At 46.7% G+C, this 22,210-nt stretch overlaps 1 long non-coding RNA gene across 1 annotated transcript in view; it reads left to right on the forward strand.

Moving 5' to 3' along the window:
• Positions 1 to 20,739, forward strand: part of LOC129395248 (uncharacterized) — a 43,699-nt gene extending 22,960 nt beyond the window's left edge. The window contains exon 6 of the long non-coding RNA XR_008622739.2: positions 19,936 to 20,739. This is a non-coding gene — a long non-coding RNA (uncharacterized LOC129395248). The remainder of the gene's footprint in view (positions 1 to 19,935) is intronic.
• The last annotated feature ends 1,471 nt before the right edge of the window (positions 20,740 to 22,210 follow it).

Genomic DNA, 22,210 nt, shown 5'->3' on the forward strand with positions numbered 1-22,210 from the left:
GTTTATTTGGGAGTATAGTAGTGCCATGAGAATAGATGTGCCATATTAAACTGTGTTCATATTCAGGGAGGTAAAGGGGAAAAAAGGATTTTAAAGGAAATAATGAAGAGGATTCCATAATTCTTTTGAAATGATTATCCTTGGCTAAAAAGATCAATAACGTGGTGACACCAGTCTGAGTTTGGACAGCCAGTTTTTGGGCAGGTGTCCTCGTGGAAGTATTTTTTTTTGCAAGGGTGAGATTTTTGCAGTCTCTTACGATAGTTTTTGTTATCAGGCATATAAGCATAAAAACCATTAATATACACTAGAGATGCATTGAAGAGCTTATAAAATTGTTAAGGTTTTCTTTGGTCAGTGTCTAAAATATGAGTCAGATATTTCCTTGGTTATCTTTGAGATTTATATGGTCCCAGGTTTCTCCTGGGTGGGTAGAAATTACTGCAGCATGTACAAAACTGTCCTTCATGCCATACTTCTTCCTACCATTATACGATGAAAACTAACAAAAGAGAGTTTTATAAAATGTTCTTCCTCTTTCTCTCTGGTACCAATAGGAAGCACAATTGTTTTCCCGTGGTTCTTCACAAAGGTTCTGTTGCACTAAGTTTCAAACCCTTGTGTATACACAATCACATTCACATATACCACACATACACGTGCATATACACAGTTACACACATCCGTACAGATACATACATGCACATGTATACACAGATAAACACATACATGCACAAATATAGACACACATACACAGACACACATTCACATGTATGCAGACACACACAGATATACACGTATACCTATGCACAGAAACCATACACAGATATACACATACATGCACAAATATGGACACACATACACAGACACACATGCACATGTATGCAGACACAGATATACACATATACCTATGCACAGAAACCATACACAGATAAACACATACATGCACAAATATAGACACACATACACACACATTCACATGTATGCAGACACACACACATATACACATATACCTATGCACAGAAACCATACACAGATAAACACATACATGCACAAATATGGACACACATACACAGACACACATTCACATGCACATGTATGCAGACACACACACATATACACATATACCTATGCACAGAAACCATACACAGATATACACATACATAACATACATGCACAGGTATACATACAAACATACACACAGATATGTGCATACACATATACACACATAACACATGCATGCACACATATCCACAAGCCTGCAGATATACACACGTACACACAGATATGCATATTCATACATACTAAACATACATTCATACTTACACCTATACACACACATACACAAACACATACAGAGATATACACACATGCACACAAATGCACACATACATACATGCACAGATACACATGTACATACATACCAAACATACATGCATACTTACACCTACACACATACACAAACACATATACACACACACATACACAGGGATATGCACATGCACACAGATACCCACATACACATGTACATACTTGCATAGAGTTATACACACACACACACACACACGTGCACACACAACTTTGGCATAATGGAAATTTGATGATTGGTCATTGGAGTCAACCGTACAGCCCCTGTCAGAAACAAAGGACCAAAGTCGAAGGGGACATGGATGTCACAAACATCTCAATGTCTACGGAACCACGTAACTTGGAGAAACATGCAACCGACTAAGGACAGAAGATTCGAGTGACTGCAACTCTGTTTTTTTTTTTTTTTTTTGAGATGGAGTTTCACTCTTGTCACCCAGGCTGGAGTGCAATGGCGTGATCTCGGCTCACCGCAACTCCCGCCTCCTGGGTTCAAGCGATTCTCCCACTTCAGCCTCCTGAATAGCTGGGATTACAGGCATGCACCACCATGCCCAGCTAATTTCATATTTTTAGTAGAGATGGGGTTTCTCCGTGTTGGTCAGGCTGGTCTTGAACTCCCAACCTCAGGTGATCCGCCTCCCTCGGCCTCCCAAAGTGCTGCGATTACATGCGTGAGCCACTGTGCCCGTCCTAACTGCAGCTCTTACTTTGGAATTCAGGCAGCTACAGAGCCAAGATTCCTGGAGCCCACAGGCGTGTGGCTAATACATTTCCCTTCCTTTCCATAGAATTGGGTTGGTTTTGTTGCACTGGGTGTCTGGTAGCTCCGGAGAGAACAAATATAAATGTGAAAATGCATACCTTGGTCATTAGTGTTTCTCAACAATTCTCCATCCCACCCCACTTAACAAGGCCTCTGCTAGAACTCTGGGGTCCGTTCCAAGAGGAAAAAACATCCCTGCCTAAAAGAAGCAAATGGAAGAATGTATTCTCTGCTGCCATGTGTGTTCTCATCAGGCCTTATCTGAGTTTCTCGCCAGGAGATGTTGAAAAATATTGCTTGATGTACGAAGGGTAACGTACTGCAATTGTTTATTGAGAAATGCCAGCCGTCATCTCTTGCTGGTTAGCTGCTCTGAATGCTCTTAGAAGGCACCATTCATGCCTCTGTATTCGGGACTGCTGAATTGTGCCACGTTCCTTGGTGTTACGCGTGTCTCTTGTTGATGAAGTTCTAACCACAGTGCCATTGTGAGGCTGGAAATGTCCTTGGGTGAAAAAGCGGCCCCTGGGTCACCTTTCCCATGATTCAGGTGCATGTGAACCCCTCTAGTGCTTTACTGCCAGGGTCCAGGAGAGAGGAAAGAATGTCACTGTCCCAGCATCCTCTAATTTACTTGACAACACAATTGTTCTAGTGTCAGAGTTTTGTTTTGTTTTGTTTTGTTTTTGAGATAGAGACTCGCTCTGTCCCTCAGACTGGAGTGCAGTGGCACGATCTCGGCTCACTGTAACCTCTGCCTCCCGGCTTCAGGTGATTCTCCTGCCTCAGCCTCCTGAATAGTGAGATTACAGGCACCTGCCATCATGCCTGACTAATTTTTACATTTTTATAGAGACGGGGCTTCACCGCGTTGGCCAGGCTGGTCTTGAACCACTGACCTCAGGTGATCCGCCTGCCTCAGCCTCCAAAAGTGCTGGGATTACAGGCCTGAGCCGCCATGCCCAGCCAGGTATTTTTTTTTTTTTTCTTCAGCTCAAGAATGAAGTTTTTCTTAGTATCCTGTAGCTAAAATGATGCTTCTCCAGTTTTATTTATTAAAAACGCCTAACGCTGGCCGGGTGCAGTAGCTCATGCCTGTAATCCTAGCACTTTGGGAGGCCGAGGCGGGTGGATCACGGGGTCAGGAGATTGAGACCATCCTGGCCAACATGGCAAAATCCCGTCTCTACTAAAAAAAAAAAAACAGAAAAAATTAGTCGGGTGTGGTGGCGGGCGCCTGTAGTCCCAGCTACTCAGGAGGTTGAAGCAGAAGAAGCGCTTGAACCTAGGAGGTGGAGGTTGCAGTGAGCCGAGCTCGCGCCACTGTACTCCAGCCTGGCAACAGAGTGAGACTGTTTCAGAAAAACAAACAAAAAAACAACTAATAGTAATGATCACATTTTTGGGCTCAAACATCTTAATTCTGGAAAAAGGAGATGCCACCATGGATACCACACTGAAGAGATGCTCTGGAGGATTTTGCAAGGGAAGAAATTGTCATCTTAGGGAGGGCAAACTAGGGAAGCTTTTCAGACACTGGTCATTCACAGGTACGATTAGAAGAAATGCCACACAGACCTCAGGATACCTTGACCCAGACGGGGTCACTCTGATGCCTTCTGACGTGAGAATTGATCACGTTACCACAGCTAGTCACCACTCACTGGGTGACTTCAGACAAAGAAAATTGACGTTGTCACCATTCCAAAGACCAGAAGTCTGAGATCTAGGCGTGAGCAGGGCTGCGCTACCCTGGAGGCTCCAGGGGAGGACCCTTCCTGCCTCTCCCAGCTCCTGGGGTTTCCAGGTGTTCCTGGGCTTGTGGCCACATCACTCCAGTCCCTGCCTCCATCTCCACGTGGCCGCCTCCTCTGTGTCTCCAAATCTCTATCTCCTTGTAAGGACACTAGTAATTGGATTAGGGCCCACCTTAAATCTGGGATGATCTCATCTCAAGATCCTTCACTTAAGTATGTCTGCAAGGAACCTATTTCTAAATAAGATCCTGTTTCTACATTTTGAGGGTGAGGACATGCACATCTTTTTTTTCTTTTTTTGAGACAGACTCTCACTCTGTCACCCAGGCTGGAGTGCAATGGCACGATTTCAGCTCACTGAAACCTCCACCTCCTGGGTTCAAGCGATTCTCTTGCCTCAGCCTCCTGAGTAGTTGGGATTACAGGCGTCCACCACCACACCTGGCTAATTTTTGTATTTTTAGCAGAGACAGGGTGTTGCCATGTTGCTCAGGCTGGTCTCGAACTCCTGACCTTGTGATCCGCCCGCCTCAGCCTCGCAAAGTGGTGGGATTACAGACGTGAGCCACTGTGCCTGGCCGCACATATCTTTTTATGACTCACAACAATATGCAACTCTGGCATGCAATCATGCTAGTGGTTTACTTGGGCAGACCCTCCAGGCCTGCGTGGCAAGGGAGTGGGGGTTCACGCCACAGCAAAGGGGAGGAAGGAAAATCCCTGCGCTTCAGCTTTTTTGCATCACAGGAAAGAGCAAACCCAGCAATTCAAGGGCAGCGGTCAAAGACTGCAGGTATAGAGCATGAGAAGCAGTGAGCACAGGGCTGGAGGGGGGCACAGAAATGGTAACGAAGGTCAGGGATATGAGGGGATAGCTTGAGGTGGGGCCGACCTTCATGGGAGGGATGGCAGAAGGCGAAGATGATTCCAAGGGAGGATGGGGCACCAGTAACATCAGCTCCAGGAGCTCAGGAAAGCGTAGAAGGGAGCTTCCTTCTCCATCCAAGACTGACCCCGTGCCTCTCACGCTTTGGTGCAAGGATGCATGGATGCTGAGACTCATAGGAAGGGTGTGTGAGGCATGAAGCATGTGGGAGGTGGAAAAAGGGAAAGAGGAGGAGAAGGGCTGTGTGGAAATAAGTGAGTAGAATTGAGGAAACAGACCATTGACTTAATTCTTGAAAGGATTCAAAGGCCAGGTGCAGTGGCTTATGTCAGCAACCCCAGTTACTCAAGAGGCTGAGAGAGGAGGATCACCTGAGACCAGGAGTTTGAGATCAGCCTGGGCAACATGGTGAAACTCCGTCTCTACTAAAAATACAAAAATTGGCTGGGCAGGCTGGTGGGCACCTGTAATCCTAGCTACTTGGGAGGCTGAAGCAGGAAAATTGCTTGAACCAGGAGGCATAGGTTGCAGTGAGCTGAGGTCGTGCCATTGCACTCCAGCCTGGGCGATAGAATGAGACTCTGTCTCAAAAACAAACAAAAAAACCAAAACGAAAAAGATACAGGTTGAGCACAGTTGCTCATCCCTGTAATCCTAGCACTTTGGGAGGTTAATGCAGGAGGATTGCTTGAGACCAGGAATTCAAGTCCAGCCTGGGCAACATAGTGAGACCCCATCTCTAAAAAAACAACAAGAAAAACACAAAAATATACATCATGACACCTGTATTCACACTCCTCATACACTGCAGACAAATGCCATTTTGAAGAGAGGGAGCTTTATTGCTGAGTGGGCAGAGGAAGAAGGATGAATTGAGGAAGTGTGTGCGTTACTTGTCAGCTGCCAACACTGAAAACAACACATGTTTATTTTCTTACATTTCTGTAGGTCAGGAGTCTGAAATGGATTTCACTATTTGAAAATCAAGGTGTTGGGAGGCTTGCAGTCTCTCCAGAATCTCTAGGAGAGAATTCATTTCTTGCTTTTTCTAGTTTTTACAAGCCACCTGCCATCCTTGGCTCATTAGCCGGTACCCCATCTTCAAAGCACATGACTCCGACCTCTGCTTCCATCCTCACATCCCTTTTTTCTGCGGTTAAATGTCTCCCTTCCTCTCTCTTATAAAAGCCCTGGGACCCCACTGTGATTGTATAGATCATTCAAAAAATGTCCCCATCTTAAGAACCTTACCTGAATCCTATCTGCAAATTCCTCTTTGTCCTAAAAGTTCACAAGTTCTAAGAATTAGGATGTGGGCATCTCTGGGGACCAGGACTGTACCTGCCACATAGGGTTTGAACACCTGATGGGATCGGGGAGCCTGATGAGGGAGGGTGTCACCCCTGAGGGGCTGGGTCAAAGTGAACCAAGTAGCTAGAACAGGTGGTCACAGGAAGTTGGTGATTCCCAAGGGCACCAGCTTGGGAGAAGTAAGTGGGGCAGCTGGGGACCCCTCCACCTCTAGGGTCATGGATTTGGAGCCAGGCACTGAGAGCCTCCCACCAGGAGAGGGCACCGTCTACATATAAAGAGAAAGATAGGCCGGGCACAGTGGCTCCTGCCTGTAATCCCAGCACTTTGGGAGGCCGAGGTGGGTGGATCATCTGAGGTCAGGAGTTTGAGACCAGCCTGGCCAACATGGTGAAACCCCGTCTCTACCAAAAATACAAAAATTAGCTGGGTGTGGTGGCGGGTGCCTGTAATCCCAGTTACTTGGGAAGCTGAGACAGGAGAATTGCTTGAACCCAGAAGGTGGAGGTTGCAGTGAGCCAAGATCACACCACTGCACTCCAGCCCGTGCTGGAGTGAGACTCAGTCTTAAAACAACAACTAGCTGGGCGTGGTGGCACACACTTGTAATCCCAGCTACTTGGGAGGCTGAGGCACGAGAATCGCTTAAACTTGGGAGGCGGAAGTTGCAGTGAGCCGAGATCACGCCACTGCACTCCAGCCTGGCTGACAGAGCGAGACTCCATCTCAAAAAAGAAAAAAAAAAAAAAAAAAGAGAAAGATACACATTGTATATGCAGCAGGACCAGGCCTAAAAGCAACTAACACTAACAGAGAAGTTTTCAAACCTCAGGAAGGTGGACCCAAGCCATATCACTGGCTTCTTTTCAAGGGAAAATTTGATTGTTTTTTTCCCTTAACTGAACTCTTTTGGGCCACCCTGTTGACTGTAATGAGCACAGACTCCGTTTATGGTGGGAAATGAAATTTGCAATGAATTACTCCAAGAAATGATGCCGTTAGCAATGGGTACATGAGTGGAAGCAACAGCAGCGTGGGATCAGAGCCAGGATCTGAGAGATGCAGAGCTGGGAGGCAGGAGAAAGCTGTCTGGGAGCAAGCAGAGGGTGCTAGACACAATGAACATGGCAAGCAAGGCCAGACCCTGAGGACAGTCAAAGGGCCATTTTCAAGGTTGAGGACTGACTGTGGCCTCACTGTGTTCCCCTGCATGCCACGCCATACCTGAGCTCCTCTTTCCCTCCTCACTGAGCCCCACAGGATCCTCAGTTCCATTGACCACAGGCCCTTTGCACGTACCACACTTGCTACACAAAACTTTCTGCCTGTACCTTGTGCTGTCTTCATACTTCAATTGTCAGCTCCACTGTCAGCTCCATGGTCACTTCCCCTTAAAAGTTCACATCTGTGGCCGGGTGCGGTGGCTCACTTCTGTAATCCCAGCACTTTGGGACGCCGAGGCGGGTGGATCATGAGGTCAGGAGATCGAGACCATCCTGGCTAGCATGGTGAAACCCCATCTCTACTAAAAATACAAAAAAAATAGCTGAATGTGTTGGCATGTGCCTGTGGTCCCAGCTACTCAGGCTGAGGCAGGAGAATCGCTTGAACCTGGGAGGTGGAGGTTGCAGTGAACGGAGATCGCGCCACTGCACTCCAGCCTAGGCGACAGAGCGAAACTCTGTCTCAAAAAAATTTAAAAAAAAAAATAAAAAATTCATATATCTGTGTCCCTGCCTGACTCAAGCTGACCATATTATAAGCATCTAGAAGCCTCACCTCCTTCCTGCGGCTCTGACCACAGCACAACTTTTATATCCTGTGGGCAATTTTGTTTAAATATCTGCTTTCCTCGTTAGACGCTAAGCAACATGGGAGTGAGTGTCTGGCCATGGTTTGCTCATCTGTGCATCTCCAGGACTGGCTGGGTTCCTGGGTGTGAAGAAGCAGCGGTCCACACACATGAGTGAACCTGTGCTTCTTCTCACCACCACACTGCTTGGCTTCCTTATTTCCTTCTTGTCACCTGGAATGCCTACCCTGTACTTCTGTTCAGCTCCAACACCATCATTTACCACCTCGTTCAGCTCCCAGGCATCCTAGAAGCCTTTCCTGACCACAGGGGTGCATCATGGTGCACAGTTCCTTCAGCTGCCACTATGGTGCAAGATGAGTCTAGAAGAACAGTTTTGCTGTGCGGTCACCCTTACTCACTATTGTGATTTTGCCTTTAACATATTGAAAGAGACACAGAAAACACACACCATCCGATCAGTTAGTTGCAGACACATCGCCCGATGCTAAGAATGTGCTGTGTTTTAAATCGACGTCTGTTGGCTCTTCAGCTTCTGCTCTGGGCTTCTTATGTCCCCACTCGGCCCTGAATCCCATTCCCCCAAATCTCAGTAACTTTGGTGGCTTTTGCACCAGCCAAAATCAGATCCTAGGTCTTGAGCAAAACCAAGAGCAAGGAAAAAAATGCCCCATGGGAATCTGAGACCTCACTCTAATGACTTCAGTTGCTGTTGACTTGATTTCCTTCAACTGCCGAAGGAGGTTAGATCAGTTTCCTCTTGCTTCTAGGACAAAGCATCACAGACTTTGCAGCTTAAAACAATGCACATTTCTTTGCTTACAGTTCTGGAGGTAAGAAGTCTGAAATTAGTTTCCTGGGGCTCCCATCAAGGTGTCAGCAGGGCTGGCTTCCTTCTGGAGGCTCTAGGAGAGAAACGGTTTGCTTGACATTTCCAGCTTCTAGAGGCTGCCTACACGCCTTATTATGTAGCTGCTCCCTCCATCTTCAAAGCCAGCAGTGTAGCATCTTCCAATCTCTCTCTAACTCTGACCCTCTTGCTTCCCTCTTTCAATGATAAAGACCCATGTGATAACATCGGTCCTATCTGGGTAATCCAGTAATGTCTTCTCATCTCAAGCTCAGCTGATCAGCAACTTTCATTCCATCTGCAACCTTCATTTCCCTTGCACAGGTTCTGGGAATCAGGACATGGATATCTTTGGAGCCCGCTATTGCTTCTACCTACAACTGGTGTTACAAGACTTGGCCCACTTAATCTTGCAAATTCTTTCTGCCCCTCTCCTGCGCTTAATGAGATCTGTTCTCTATGAATGTTCAGGACCTCAGGAGTAGGGACCCCAAAGGCTGGGGGCAAAGTAGATGTGACAGGTGCCAAGCATAGGATGTGTGACCAGATTCGGTCATGTGATTACATTGTGAAGTGACCCAGGCATTTTCATTAAGAAGGAAAATGGTTGTAGGAGGAGGAAATTGAGCACAACCCACACATGGGTGGTTGGAAAATCTGAGAGCTCTTGTGGGCATGCTCATCCATTTCACTCACCGGTACAGGGGAAATTCTTAGACCTGTCAGTGCAACTATTTGAAATAAACACCCAAGAAAGGCAGCAAACTTCAGGTAGGATGAAGTCAGAAGTCCACCCTGAAGCACAGTGAAAGCCACAAGACAGAAGTAACTGATCCCATCCCAGGGATCCTAAAGAAGATTATCATCAGACTTCTCATTGGAAACTTTGGAAGTCGGAAGGCAGTAGGCTGATAAATTCAAAATGCTAAAAAAGAAAACCAATGAAAACATGCTAACCAAGAAAAAAAAATGCTACATGGCTGAAGAAATCATGCGGAAATCTTAGCAACATTTTAAATGATCCAACAAGGTATGTTGTTTCTGCGCAGATATGGGCAAACATGAGCTTGTATAGCTTATTTTTATGGGTGCAGGGAGCATGCAGTTATCTCCACTAGCATGTTTTTTGTTTGTTTGCTTTGAGATGGATTCTCACTCTGTCGCCCAGGCTGGAGTGCAGTGGCACAATCTTGGCTCACTGCAACCTCCGTCTCCCGGGTTCAAGCAGTTCCCTGTATCAGCCTCCTGAGTAGCTGGGATTACAGGTGCCCACCACCATGCCCGGCTAATTTTTGTATTTTTAGTAGAGATGGGGTTTCAGCATCTGGGCCAAGGCTGGTCTTGAACTCCTGACCTCGTGATCCACCCACGTCAGCCTCCCAAAGTGCTGGGATTACAGGTGTGAGCCACCGCGCCCAGCCTCTTTTTCTTTTCAACTCATGCATAGGTTCAGAATTTAGTTGCAGGTATGTGAGAGCTCCTTGTAGATGTTTTTCACGGTGAGGCAGCTGGCTTACCAGACCTTATCTGACTTCTCGCTTTATCTTCCCAACAGTTCAGCACCGCGGTGCGGTACAGGGTCCCATTAGCAGGTCTCATTTCCCACCACTGACTGAACATCAGCAGGCTCAATCCACAAGTCGGGCTGGGGATGTCTTGTCAAGAATTCCCTCTTTAGGGGCAGGAATGAAATTTATAACAACATCCATGCTGCTTGATGGAGCCCTCTCTACCTTATAGTAAGAATGATCGCTGTCATTCTACAAGTCAGAAACTTGAAGATCAGATTGGTGACGTGTTCAGCTAACGCACTGCTAATAAACAGCAGAAGTGAAATTCAAATATCAAGACATTTGTCCTCAAAGTCTATGCTTGTAACTAGATTATGGCCCTGATATCCTAGGGGTGAATCAGTTTCAGTTTCCCTTCCTGGACCCCCAGCAAGTAGTACATGGGAATTATTCTAGTCCGGTATAGCGGGGAGCAGTGTAAACAGATAAACAAGGTTTTCCGGGGCCCTGGTTTAGGCAAATAAATCTTACAACTTATCTGGCTCTTTCAAGTCGACTTCAGACTTCGCCTTGCTTTCTAGACTGTTTTGCCCAATGGAAAATAGTGTTTGTATCTTTAGAAAATGTAATACGTGATTTTCCCCTCTCAATATTTTGCAGGGCAGAGATATTGCTTTGATCTATTTTCACATAATAATTATTATTTGAGGTCTCAAGACCAGCATCTTCATCTGTGTGGGGCTCTGAGTTAAGGGCTTTCCATAGACTCACTCCTGCCATTTCTTCTAACTCCCTTGAGCAGAGGCCAGCAGTAGAGAAACTTGATAAATAACACAAGTGCTATAATCCCTGAGTCCTCTAAGAAATGAGACACAAAGGAAAGATCCAGGGACATTTTCACAGATGTGCCCAATTCCAGTGGCCCCAGGTTTCCCACCCTGCTGTTGATATTCTGCCACCCATAGTCGTGATCATCTGGCTACAAAACAGCAGGCAAGGCTGTGCATGAGTGATGTTACAGGTGGGCTCATGGCTACATGGATGTCTAGACATGTCTAGGTGTCCATATGCAGGACCTGAGGGAAAGTGAGAAGGAGGGAGGGATGAGTGAATAGATGGATAGATAAATGGATGGAAAGGTGGACGAATGGATAGATGCGTGAATGGATGGTGAATTGGTGGGTAAAATGGAGGGATGGATGGGTGTTTGGATGGATATTTGGATGGATGGATGGATGAGTGAATGGCTGAGTGGATGGGTAGACAGGTGGATGGATGGAAAGATGGATAAGTGTTTGATGGATGAATAGACACATACATGGATGGACAGGTGTTTGGGTAGATGTGTAGGTGGAAAGGTGGATAGATAGATTGATGGGTAGATGGATAGAGGGACTGATGGATCACTGAATACATGTGTCAATGAATGGGGGATGTATCATTGGAGGGATGGATGAGTGGTATGGTGGATGAGTAGATGAATGAGTGGGTGGATAGATGGATGGATGGATGGATGGATGGATGGATGGATGGTTGTATGGATGGTAAGGTGGATGAGTAGATGGGTGGATGGGTGGATGGATGGATGGATAGATGGATAGGTAGATAAGTAGATGATTGGATGGATGGATGCATGAATAAACAGGTTCATGGATGGGTGGATGAGTGGATAGATGGATGGGTGGATATGGGTGGCTGGATAGATATGTAGATAGATGCAAAGGTGAATGCAAAGAGAAGGATAGATTTATGAGGATGCAAGTGAGAATTTTTCTCCTTAGGTCATCAGGGGAAAATTAAATCCTTACCCACGGAGACATCTCTCATTTGAGTCAGGCAGAGGCCCTCTTTTTCTCTCTCCTGGTGACCAGGACAAAGAGAAATGCAGGTGTAGAGAGCTCTGATCAGGGAGCCCTGCCTGCCTCCTGTCCTGGGTGACCTTTACCAAATCCTCTCCTGTGTTGGGTCTCCCTGACCTTGATTTTCAAATGGTGGCTTCAGGGCTTTGCCTTTTCTGTGTCTGTGGTTCTCTGTCATCCATCAAGTCTCCCAGGGAGCCCCTTCTTGCCTCCCCTCTGTCCCTTTGGCCCCCACTCCAGACCCCAGATTGGGTTCAGGGTTCCTCTGTAGAAGTCACTGTTGGGAGTCCACACCCTGAAAATGCCTTTAGTCTTCATTCCAGCCTCTCCTCTCTGCCAAGTGAGCTGCCCTTAATGGCAGCAGTCACTTCCTCACACAGGGATGCTTGTTCCAGCACACTGAGTAAGCGCTGTCTCCTGAGTGGGAATTGGCTTGGCACAGGTGACCGTATGACATTGTTTCAAAAAGTCATTCAAATTCTTTGTCTTGTACATCCTGTCTGGAAGCACGTGTATACATTCCCGCCTCCCCAGTGGGCACGCTCTTACCCTTGCCCTGCCATTCTGGTGCTAGGAGCTGTTTGTGCTGTCCACTGGGTGGACAGAGACGTCTTCCCCATGAAAAGAGGAATCAGGGTTTTCATGTATCTCTTAGAAGCCGGGCATTTGGCACCGGGGCTCATGAACAGCTGATTTTTGAAGTGGTTCCAGGGAAAGCTGAGCTGGTGACTGATAAGAAGAAGATCTGAGCGGGTGCAGGGCTCACGCCTGTAATCCCAGCACTTTTGGAGGCCGAGGCAGGCAGATCAGTCAGGAGATTGAGACCATCCTGGCCAACATGGTGAAACCCCGTCTCTACTAAAAATACAAAAATTGGCTGGCCATGGTGGTGCACGCCTGTAATCCCAGGTACTCGGGAGGCTGAGGCAGGAGATTCGCTTGAACCCTGGAGGTGGAGGTTGCAGTGAGCCGAGATCATGCCACTGCACTCCAGCCTGGGCGACAGAGCAAGACTACGTCTCAAACAAAAAAAAAAAAAAAAAAAAAAAAGAAAAGAAGAAAGGAAGAAGAAGAAGAAGAAGAACATCTGAAGAATTGGGATACTGAGGCATCATCTTCCTTGCCCGGTGGATTTGTGGTTTCATACCCTGGATCTCCTGAAGCTTTGGGGTTTTTCTCATTTTTTTTTTTCTTTGAGATGGAGTCTTTTTTCTTTATAAATTATCCAGTCTTAGTTATTTCTTTATAGCAATGTGAGAACAAACGAATGGTGCTGGTCTCCTCAAGGAAACTCCTGCCATACCCCCTCCCTCATCTTCTTTCTCTCTCTCTCTTTGTTTTGAGGTGGAGTCTAACTCTCTCGCCCAGGCTGGAGTGCAGTGGTACGATCTTGGCTCACTGCCACCTCTGCCTCCCGGGTTCATGCCATTCTCCTGCCTCAGCCTCCTGAGTAGCTGGGATTACAGGCGCTCGCCACCATGCCCGGCTAATTTTTGTATTTTTAGTAGAGATGGGGTTTCACCATGTGGGCCAGGTTGGTCTTGAACTCCTGACTTCAAGCGATCCACCTGCCTCAGCCTCCCAAAGTGCTGGGGTGACAGACGTGAGCCACCGCACCTGGCTGGGGATCCTTTTTCATCTCTGGTGGACAACAAGGTGTATTTTCCTCTTGCTGGTCCAGGGGGCAGCAGAGGGAGAAGGAGACTACAGTGTTTGGGGGTCCATGTGTGTGTTCTTTTCCCCCCTGGTGCCCGCCGTGGGAGGTCACATAATGCAGATGGATAATGATGGCACAGACATATCCTGGCTGTTGGCCTCTCCCACTTTACTTCATTTGTGATGGATGCACCACCCATTGAGTTGATTATAAAAGGCTGATAAGGCTGGGCACGGTGGCTCACACCTGTCATCCCAGCACTTTGGGAGGCCAAGGCAGGTGGATCACCTGAGGTCGGGAGTTCGAGACCAGCCTGACCAACATGGAGAAACCCCATCTCTACTAAATACAAAATTAGCCGGGCGTGGTGGTGCATGCCTGTAATCCCAGCTACTCAGGAGGCTGAGACAGGAGAATCGCTTGAACCAGGGAGGCAGAGGTTGCGGTGAGCAGAGATCGTACCATTGCACTCCAGCCTGGGCAACAAGAGGGCAACTCCATCTCAAAAAAATAAATAAATGAAATAAATGAATACATAAATAAAAGGCTGATAATAAGCAAATTGCTAACTGTGGGGTCTGTGACTATGGACTCTTTCTTCTGTTCAAAATAGCTTTTCTGCAGAGTTAACTGTGCAAACCCAGGACAGCAGATTCTGTTTGTGCCCTTCAAGTGGTTTAGATTTCAGATTACCAAGATAGAAAAATATGTTTGACTACCTGTCCACAGTTCTGTATTTTCAATTCTTATAATGGGACTACAAATAAGACAACCTGAGCCTTTGTTTCCCATACCCCTGAATGCACAGAACCAGAGTTCTGAACGATGTTTTTGTTTGTTTGCTTTTGAGATGGAGTTTCACTCTTGTCGCCCAGGCTGGGTGCAATGGTGCGATCTTGGCTCATTGCAACCTCCGCCTCCGAGGTTCAAGTGATTCTCCCACCTCAGCCTCCCAAGTAGCTGGGATTACAGGCATGTGACACCACACTCGGGTAATTTTTTGTGTTTTTAGTAGAGACGGGGTTTCACATGTTGGCCAGGGTGGTCTTGAACTCCTGACCTCAGGTGATCCACCCATGCGGCCTCCCAAAGTTGTTGGGACTACAGGCGTGAGCCACTGTGCCAGGCCTGAGCAATGTTTAAATCCTCAAAGCATCACTAGAATTCTGATAAGTATTTTTACAAAGAAGAAAGGAATCATTATTGGCAAGGATGTGGAGACATTAGAATTCTCCTTCTTTGCTGGTGGGAAGTTAAAGTGGTGTAGCCACTATGGAAGGCAGTTTTATGGCTCTTCAGAAAATTAAACACAGAATTACCAAGTGATGTAGCAATCCTACTTCTACCTAATACCTAAAGATACTGAAAACAAATGTGTAAACAGAAATTTGTACACAAATGTATGTAGCAATATCCAAAATGCCAAAAGGTGAAAACAGTCCGATGTCCATCTAATACTAAATGGATAAACCCCATGGGTTCCATCCATACAATGGAATATTATTCAGCCACGAAAAGGAATGAAACAGTCACATGCTACAACATGAATGAACCTTGAAGACGTTATGCTAAGTGCAGAAAGAGAGACACAAAAGGTCACATATTGTAGGAGTCCATTTATATAAAATGTCCAGAATAGTTAAAGCCATCAAGACAGAAATTGAACTCATGGTTGCTTAGGGCTGGGGGCAGGGAAAATGAACAGTGATTACTCGATAGGTACGAAGTTTCCTTTGGCGGTGATGGCAGGGTTCTGGAACTAGATAGCGGTGATGGTGGCATAACACTGTGGATGTAGTAAATGCGCCTGAATTGTTCACTTAAAAATGGTAAAAATGGGCCGGGCGCAGCGGCTCGCGCCTGTAATCCCAGCACTTTGGGAGGCCGAGGCGGGCGGATCACGAGGTCAGGAGTTCGAGACCAGTCTGGCCAACATGGTGAAACCCCGTCTCTACTAAAAATACAAAAATTAGTTGGCTCTGGTGGCGCATGCCTGTATTGCTAGCTACTCAGGAGGCTGAGGCAGAAGAATCGCTTGAACCCGGGAGGCGAAGGTTGCAGTGAGCCGAGATTGCGCCACTGCACTCCAGCCTGGACGACAGAATGAGACTCCATTTCAAAAAAAAAGTGAAAACAGGCTGGGTGCAGTGGCTCACACCTTTTAACCTCAACTCTTTGCGAGGCCAAGGTGGGAGGATTGCTTGAGCCTAGGAGTTGAAGACCAGAGTGGGCAACACAGATCCAGTCTCTACCAAAAAATTTTAAAAAATCAGCTGGGCATGGTGGCATGTGCCTGTAGTCCCGTCTCCTCTGGAGGCTGAGGTGGGAGGATCACTTGAGCCCAGGAGGTCAAGGCTGCAGTGAGAGGTGTTTCTGTCACTGCACTGCAGCCTGGGTGACAGAGGGAGACCCCCATCTCTAAAACAAATAAATACATATGTACACAAATGAAAAGGTTAAATGATGAAATTAAGGTTATGGGTATTTTTCCACAACAACATGCTTCCCCACAGAAATCTCAGTGGAGAAGACAGGAGTGTGGCAGACAAACATGCTTCTGGAGCCCCACAAAGCTGTCCCTTTAATTGGCAGCACGCCTGGTAAAGGCTGTTTGCTTTGTGGACGTTGACCTCCACCTGCTGGCCCAGTGACTCCTGCTATCTTCATTTTGTCTGGTTCACCTCTCAGTCCCCAGAGCCGTACAACCATCTATAGGTTCTTGCTTCTCCCTTTTCCCCTAGAAGCATCTCCTGGGAATCACCCCTGACCAAAAGCCCCAGGCACCTCTCCAAGACCCCCTGCAGAAGCCTAAACAGCCCTTACATTCATTGCCTTTGGACCTACCCGAAGTCAACAAGTTCCAAACTCGTCAGAAACTGGGAGAAGTCTCAGCCCCAAATCAATAGCAGCCGTTGTCAGCTCCTCCCAGCTCAAAGTCCCCCAGAGATCGGTTCCCTGGTCTGAGTCAGGAACGAGAGACTGAAAAGCATGGGGATCTGGTGCTTTTTCTTCGTAGGGTTAGTCCCTTTCCCCACCAAAAAACCTACCAACTGAAAGATCACTGATTGGATGGGTCAACCAGCCTCAGCTACCAGATGTCTTTTGAGATGGGGAGTCAGCCCCCTAAAGCTGAGTCTCTGTGTGTGGCTTCCAAATACCTGGTCCCCTGGGTGCAGACAGAAGAGAGGACGCAGAGGCTGGACATCTCCCAGAGGAGGGGGAGACTGGCTGGTCACCAAATAATCTTGCTTCCCTCTCTGATGTCATAGGAACATGAACAGACTTGGAGATGCTGATTGAAAGTACATGTCACCTGAAGGAGACATTGGTTCCAGAGCCATTAATTCCTAACCTCCTACCATACTCTCTGCATGGTGGAAGATGCCAGAACATTCTCAGAGCTTGAGAAAAAAGAGGAATTGAGAGAAGGGACGGGGGTCAAGAGATAGAGAAGGTGAGAGGAATGTGAGAGAAGGGGGGGACGGAGGAGAAGAGAGGAAGGATAACTCAGAAGCTCAGGTCTAACTTCACCCCACTCCCCTTAGGACCCCCCCACTCTAACTGTTGTTTCTGAGAGTTCCTGGGGGCCACCCATAAACAATGAGGTTAAATGTAAATGGAAGGGCAGGACTCTGTTGAAGTCTGCAGAAGGTACCCTGTTGGCTGCATAGTCACCAGCTCTCATGACCCAAAGAGGAGAGTGAGCAGGTGACTGGATCATCAGTGAGGGTAAATCTGGAAGACAGAATTGGAGCCAGGTGCAGTGGCTCACAACTGTAACCCCAGCACCTTTGGAGGCCAAGGTAGAAGGAGCACTTGAGCCTCAGGAGTTTGAGACCAGCCTGGGCAACATAGCCAGACCCTGTCTCTACAAATAATTTTTAAAAATTAATTGAAGGATTTCTAAAGACCACTTGAGTGGTTTATGTCTCCTGGAGTCAGAACCCAGGGAGGATTTTTGCTGAAATACCAAAGCCACAGGGAGCATGAATAGAGATGTTCAGACAGAAATTAAGTTTGAAGAAATAGACTTTGGCAGAGAGGCACGTGGCCACAGACAAGAACTCATCATGCATTCATTCTTTCACTCACTCAGCAAACATTAAATGGACTCTGTCTAACTGCATTTCCCTCTCTTGACAAGAGGGATACATCGGAGAGAGACAGGCTGAAGGAATGTAGAGTTGATATTGGACCTGGGAGCTTTCCAAAGGCACTGTGCTCTCCTGTGCCCTTCTTCGCGTCCCAGTCTCTACAATGTTGACCATGTTCGTGGGTATCACATTGCTGTTGACATACCAGGAAGAATATGCATGAACCACAGTGACAAATGTCATTCATAATCCTTTTTAGCACAGAATAACCTACAGAAATGTCTTCTGTGTACCTTCCCCTGGAATATTTTGTGATTCTGATGCAGCTGGAGACAAAACATCTCTTATCCATGGCCTCTCTTGAATCAATTTTATCTCCAATCTGCCTTTTCATGGGTACTCTACCAAGAAAGCAAACAAGGAAACTTCAGCTGGTCTAGCAGTTCTGAGACAGCAAATTATCTCACTGTTGATGTGGACAAAGAGCCTCTTGCAGAAAGACTATACTTAACTCTGAGAATCTGGGTCCCAGCTTTTTTTTTTAATCCAGAGAGGTGTAAATCTGAAAGAATCTGAGTCCCAGCCGAGCTGAGAGAGGAGTAAAATCACGGAGGCATGCCTCCACTCAGAACACATCATTATCGTGCTTTTATATGGAAGGCACAGCCATTCACTCATTGTCCGATAGACGTTTCCATTGAACGTTGGATCTCTTCAAACCAAGTGTCTGCAAACATGATGGGTTTTGCACTGATGCTGAGGATGAATCCAACAGGAAAGATACAGAGAAACATCACATTGCACCCCAGAGACATACGCAATTATTGTTTATTGATTAAAAATATAATGAAAATTAGGAGGATGAGGCAGGTGGATCATGAGGTCAGGAGTTCGAGACCAGCCTGGCCAATATGGTGAAACCCTGTCTCTACTAAAAATACAAAAATTAGCCGGGTGTGGTGGCATGCACCTGTAGTCCCAGCTACTCGGGAGGCTGAGGCGGGAGAATCGCTTGAACCCGAGAGGTGGAGGTTGCAGTGGGCCGAGATGGTGCCACAGTACTCCAGTCTGGGTGACAGAGCAAGACTCTGTCCCAATAATAATAATAATGAAAAATAAAAGAGGAACAAGGGAAACCAATAGTAAGCATATAGAAGAGCAGTTTAACATGCAATTTCATTTTAATTATTTCTGCTTTAAGTTTGTTATTTAAATGGTATCTCAAACGAACAAGGCTGGCCACTCGTTCCCTCTTCTGTTACCCTATCATTGGAGGTTTTGTTCTTTGCCTTGGTATGTTGAGAGAACCCAGAGGTCTGTGAGTAAAATTCCGGGGTTTTGTCAACTCAGATGGGACAAAGTCTACATCTCTGGGTTCACTCACTTGTAACTGAAATTCAGCATTGCCTGTGGACATAGGCAACATCCCACAACAATATTAGTCTTGCCTGTAGATTTCTCACCAACCATTATCACAAATACTTTCCTATCCCTGTACAGGAGTTGCAGGTGAAATATCCTTTATGCTCATGACCACTTCAGCGTTACTGTGCATCTTGGACCTGCCTCAAAATATTTTAATCTTATGAATATCTAATGCATTACTGTGTTTCCATTGCACAAAATAAAACAATGACTTAGCAGTTGCCCAGGCGAGGGGAACCACTTCCAACAGGTGGGACTAATCATTCAGGGTTTTTGAAAGTTCTCTGTGTAGTTGGATTTTAAGCTCCTGAGTTAATCTGATAGAACTTTCTCATCTGGTTTTAAGAAGTGTGGTTGATGGGGATCTCTTGACTGTAGAATCAGTTTTAAAACACCACATTCACTTCTGACAGTAGGTAAATTTTACCTTGGGCAGAATTGTATGGCCTTGGTGGTAGTTAGTATAAATTAGTATGAATTAACTTGGGCATATGTGAAAATTACTATAGCATAAATTAATGAAGGCCTATGTGAAATTTTGCAATTATTTTCTATATTCACCTAAAATGGCATTGCACTGGAAATATAGTATGCTTCTTTTGTGATTTCTACATATCTCTGTTTTTTTCTCATATCAGATTCTACTTTACCCCTCAGTGACAGTCATTTTACACCCCTCTCTGTCTCAATGTCTGAGGCACCCTGGGACCATCCTGGCTGGAAGGCATAGTGACATTGCTGGCCTGAGCTGAAGTGCTGATTAAAATAAATTGAAAGCTGAATTACCTTATGAAGAGCTGCTTTACCCAGGAACAAATGTGGAGAGGAACTCCTTGAAACTGTGTTCTCAAGTAGACCACTTTTGAGAAATTATACATTTATCATAACATCTCAAGTCCTGCTCTGCATAGAATGACCATTATTATCAAGAAAAGTTCTCCATTCCCTGTAATTCATAAGGAAATGCAGGCCTAACCAGAAAACAGGAACTGCGACAACCTTGCATCAGACACATTCAATCTCTCTATTCACAGTTGCATTCTCTTTCTCTTTTTTTTTTTTGTTTACAAAGCCAATCACCAATAACTCGGAAAACAAAAACAAAAACAAAAAAAATGAACACATTGTTGAGCTCGCTTCTGAGAAAGATTCTGCATTGTGAATGTCAGGATTCCACATTTCTGAAGCACCTTTGCTCCTCCAGAAAGCATATCTCTAGTTTCGTGGTGATATGAGAGAGAAATGACAATTGTCTATATTATCAGGATGGCCCATTGTGCTCTGTGGATCTCAATCAATGTGGACATCAGCCATGATCAAGCTCTTTCTTTTCTCTCTCTCTCTCCTTCCTTCCTTCCCCCTTCCCCTCCCCTCCCCCTTTCCCTTTCCTTTACCTTGTTTCTTGCTTCGTTTCTTTCTCCCTTCCCTTCCCTCCTCTCTCCTCCTCCCTCCCCTTCCCCTCCCCTCCTCTTCCCTTCCCCATCCCCTTCCCCTTCCCCCTCCCCTTCCCCCCTCCCCTTCCCCCCTCCCCTTCCCTTCCCTCCCCCCTCCCCTCCCCCCTCCCCTCCCCTTCCCCCTCCCCTCCCCTCCCCCCTCCCTCCCATTCCTCCTCTCTCCCCCTCCCCTACCCCTCCCCTACTGCCTCCCCTTCCCTCCACTTCCGTCCCCCTTCCCTTTTCTTTTCGCTTCTTGAGACAGGATCTCACTCTGTTGCCCAGACTGGAGTACAGTGAAGTGATCGTGGGTCACTGCAGCTTCGACCTCCTGGGCTCAAGCCATGCTCTCTCCTCAGCCTCCTGAGTAGCTGGGACTACACACACACACACCACCATGACTGCCTAATTTTTAAAATTTTTATATTTTTTTGAGACAGCGTTTCATGCAGGTTTTCATGCCCAAGCTGGAGTGCAGTGGTACAGTCTCTTGGCTCACTGCAACCTCTGCCTCCTGGGCGAAAGCGGTATTCCTACCTTGGCCTCCCAAGTAGCTGCAGCCACAGGCACTAGCCACCACGTTCGGCTATTTTTTTTTATTTTTTAGACACAAGATTTCACCATGTTGTCCAGGCTGGTCTCGAACTCCTAAACTCAAGTGATACACCCGCCTTAGCCTCCCAAAGTGCTGGGATCACAGGCATGAACCACCATGCCCAGCCTGGTTAATGTTTAAATGTTTCCTGGAGATGGGGCTTCACTATGTAGCGCAGGCTGGTCTTGAACTCCTGGGCTCAAGTGATCCTCCCACCTCAGCCTCCTAAAGTGCTGGGATGACAGACATGCACCCCCACACTCAGAGATATTATTTTCTTTTCTTTTTTTTTTTCTTTTTATTTTTTTGAGAGGGGTCTTGCTCTTGTCCCCCAGGCTTGAGTGCAGTGGCTCGTTCTCAGCTCACTGCAACCTCCACCACCCGGGATCAAACAATTCTCCTGCCTCTGCCTCCCAAGTAGCTGGGATTACAGGCGCCTGCCACCACGCCCGGCTGATTTTTGTATTTTTTAGTAGAGACGGTGTTTCATTATGTTACCCAGGCTGGTCTCAAACTCCTGACCTCAGGTGATCTGCCCGCCTCGGCCTCCCAAAGTGCTGGGATGACAGGCGTGAGTCGCCGCGCCTGGCTGACCATGCTTTTACACAAATATCCCAGACCCTGGCGACGACAGCTGACCAGAGAGTGATTGAACTATGCAGAGTCCCAGCTTCACCTCCCAAATCCCTTCTCTCTCATTTGCCCACCTATTACCCCTACCTTAAAAAAACACCCTGTAGAAATACCCACTAGGGCCAGACGCATTATGTGAGGCTTTTCATTTTTTATTCTTTTTTTTTTTTTTTTGAGATGGAGTCTCACTGTGTTGCCCAGGCTGGAGCACAGTGGCATGATCTTGGCTCACTGCAACCTCTGTCCCCCCGG

Source organism: Pan paniscus, chromosome X (assembly GCF_029289425.2).
Source record: "Pan paniscus chromosome X, NHGRI_mPanPan1-v2.0_pri, whole genome shotgun sequence".
In the NCBI taxonomy this organism is placed as follows: domain Eukaryota; kingdom Metazoa; phylum Chordata; class Mammalia; order Primates; family Hominidae; genus Pan; species Pan paniscus.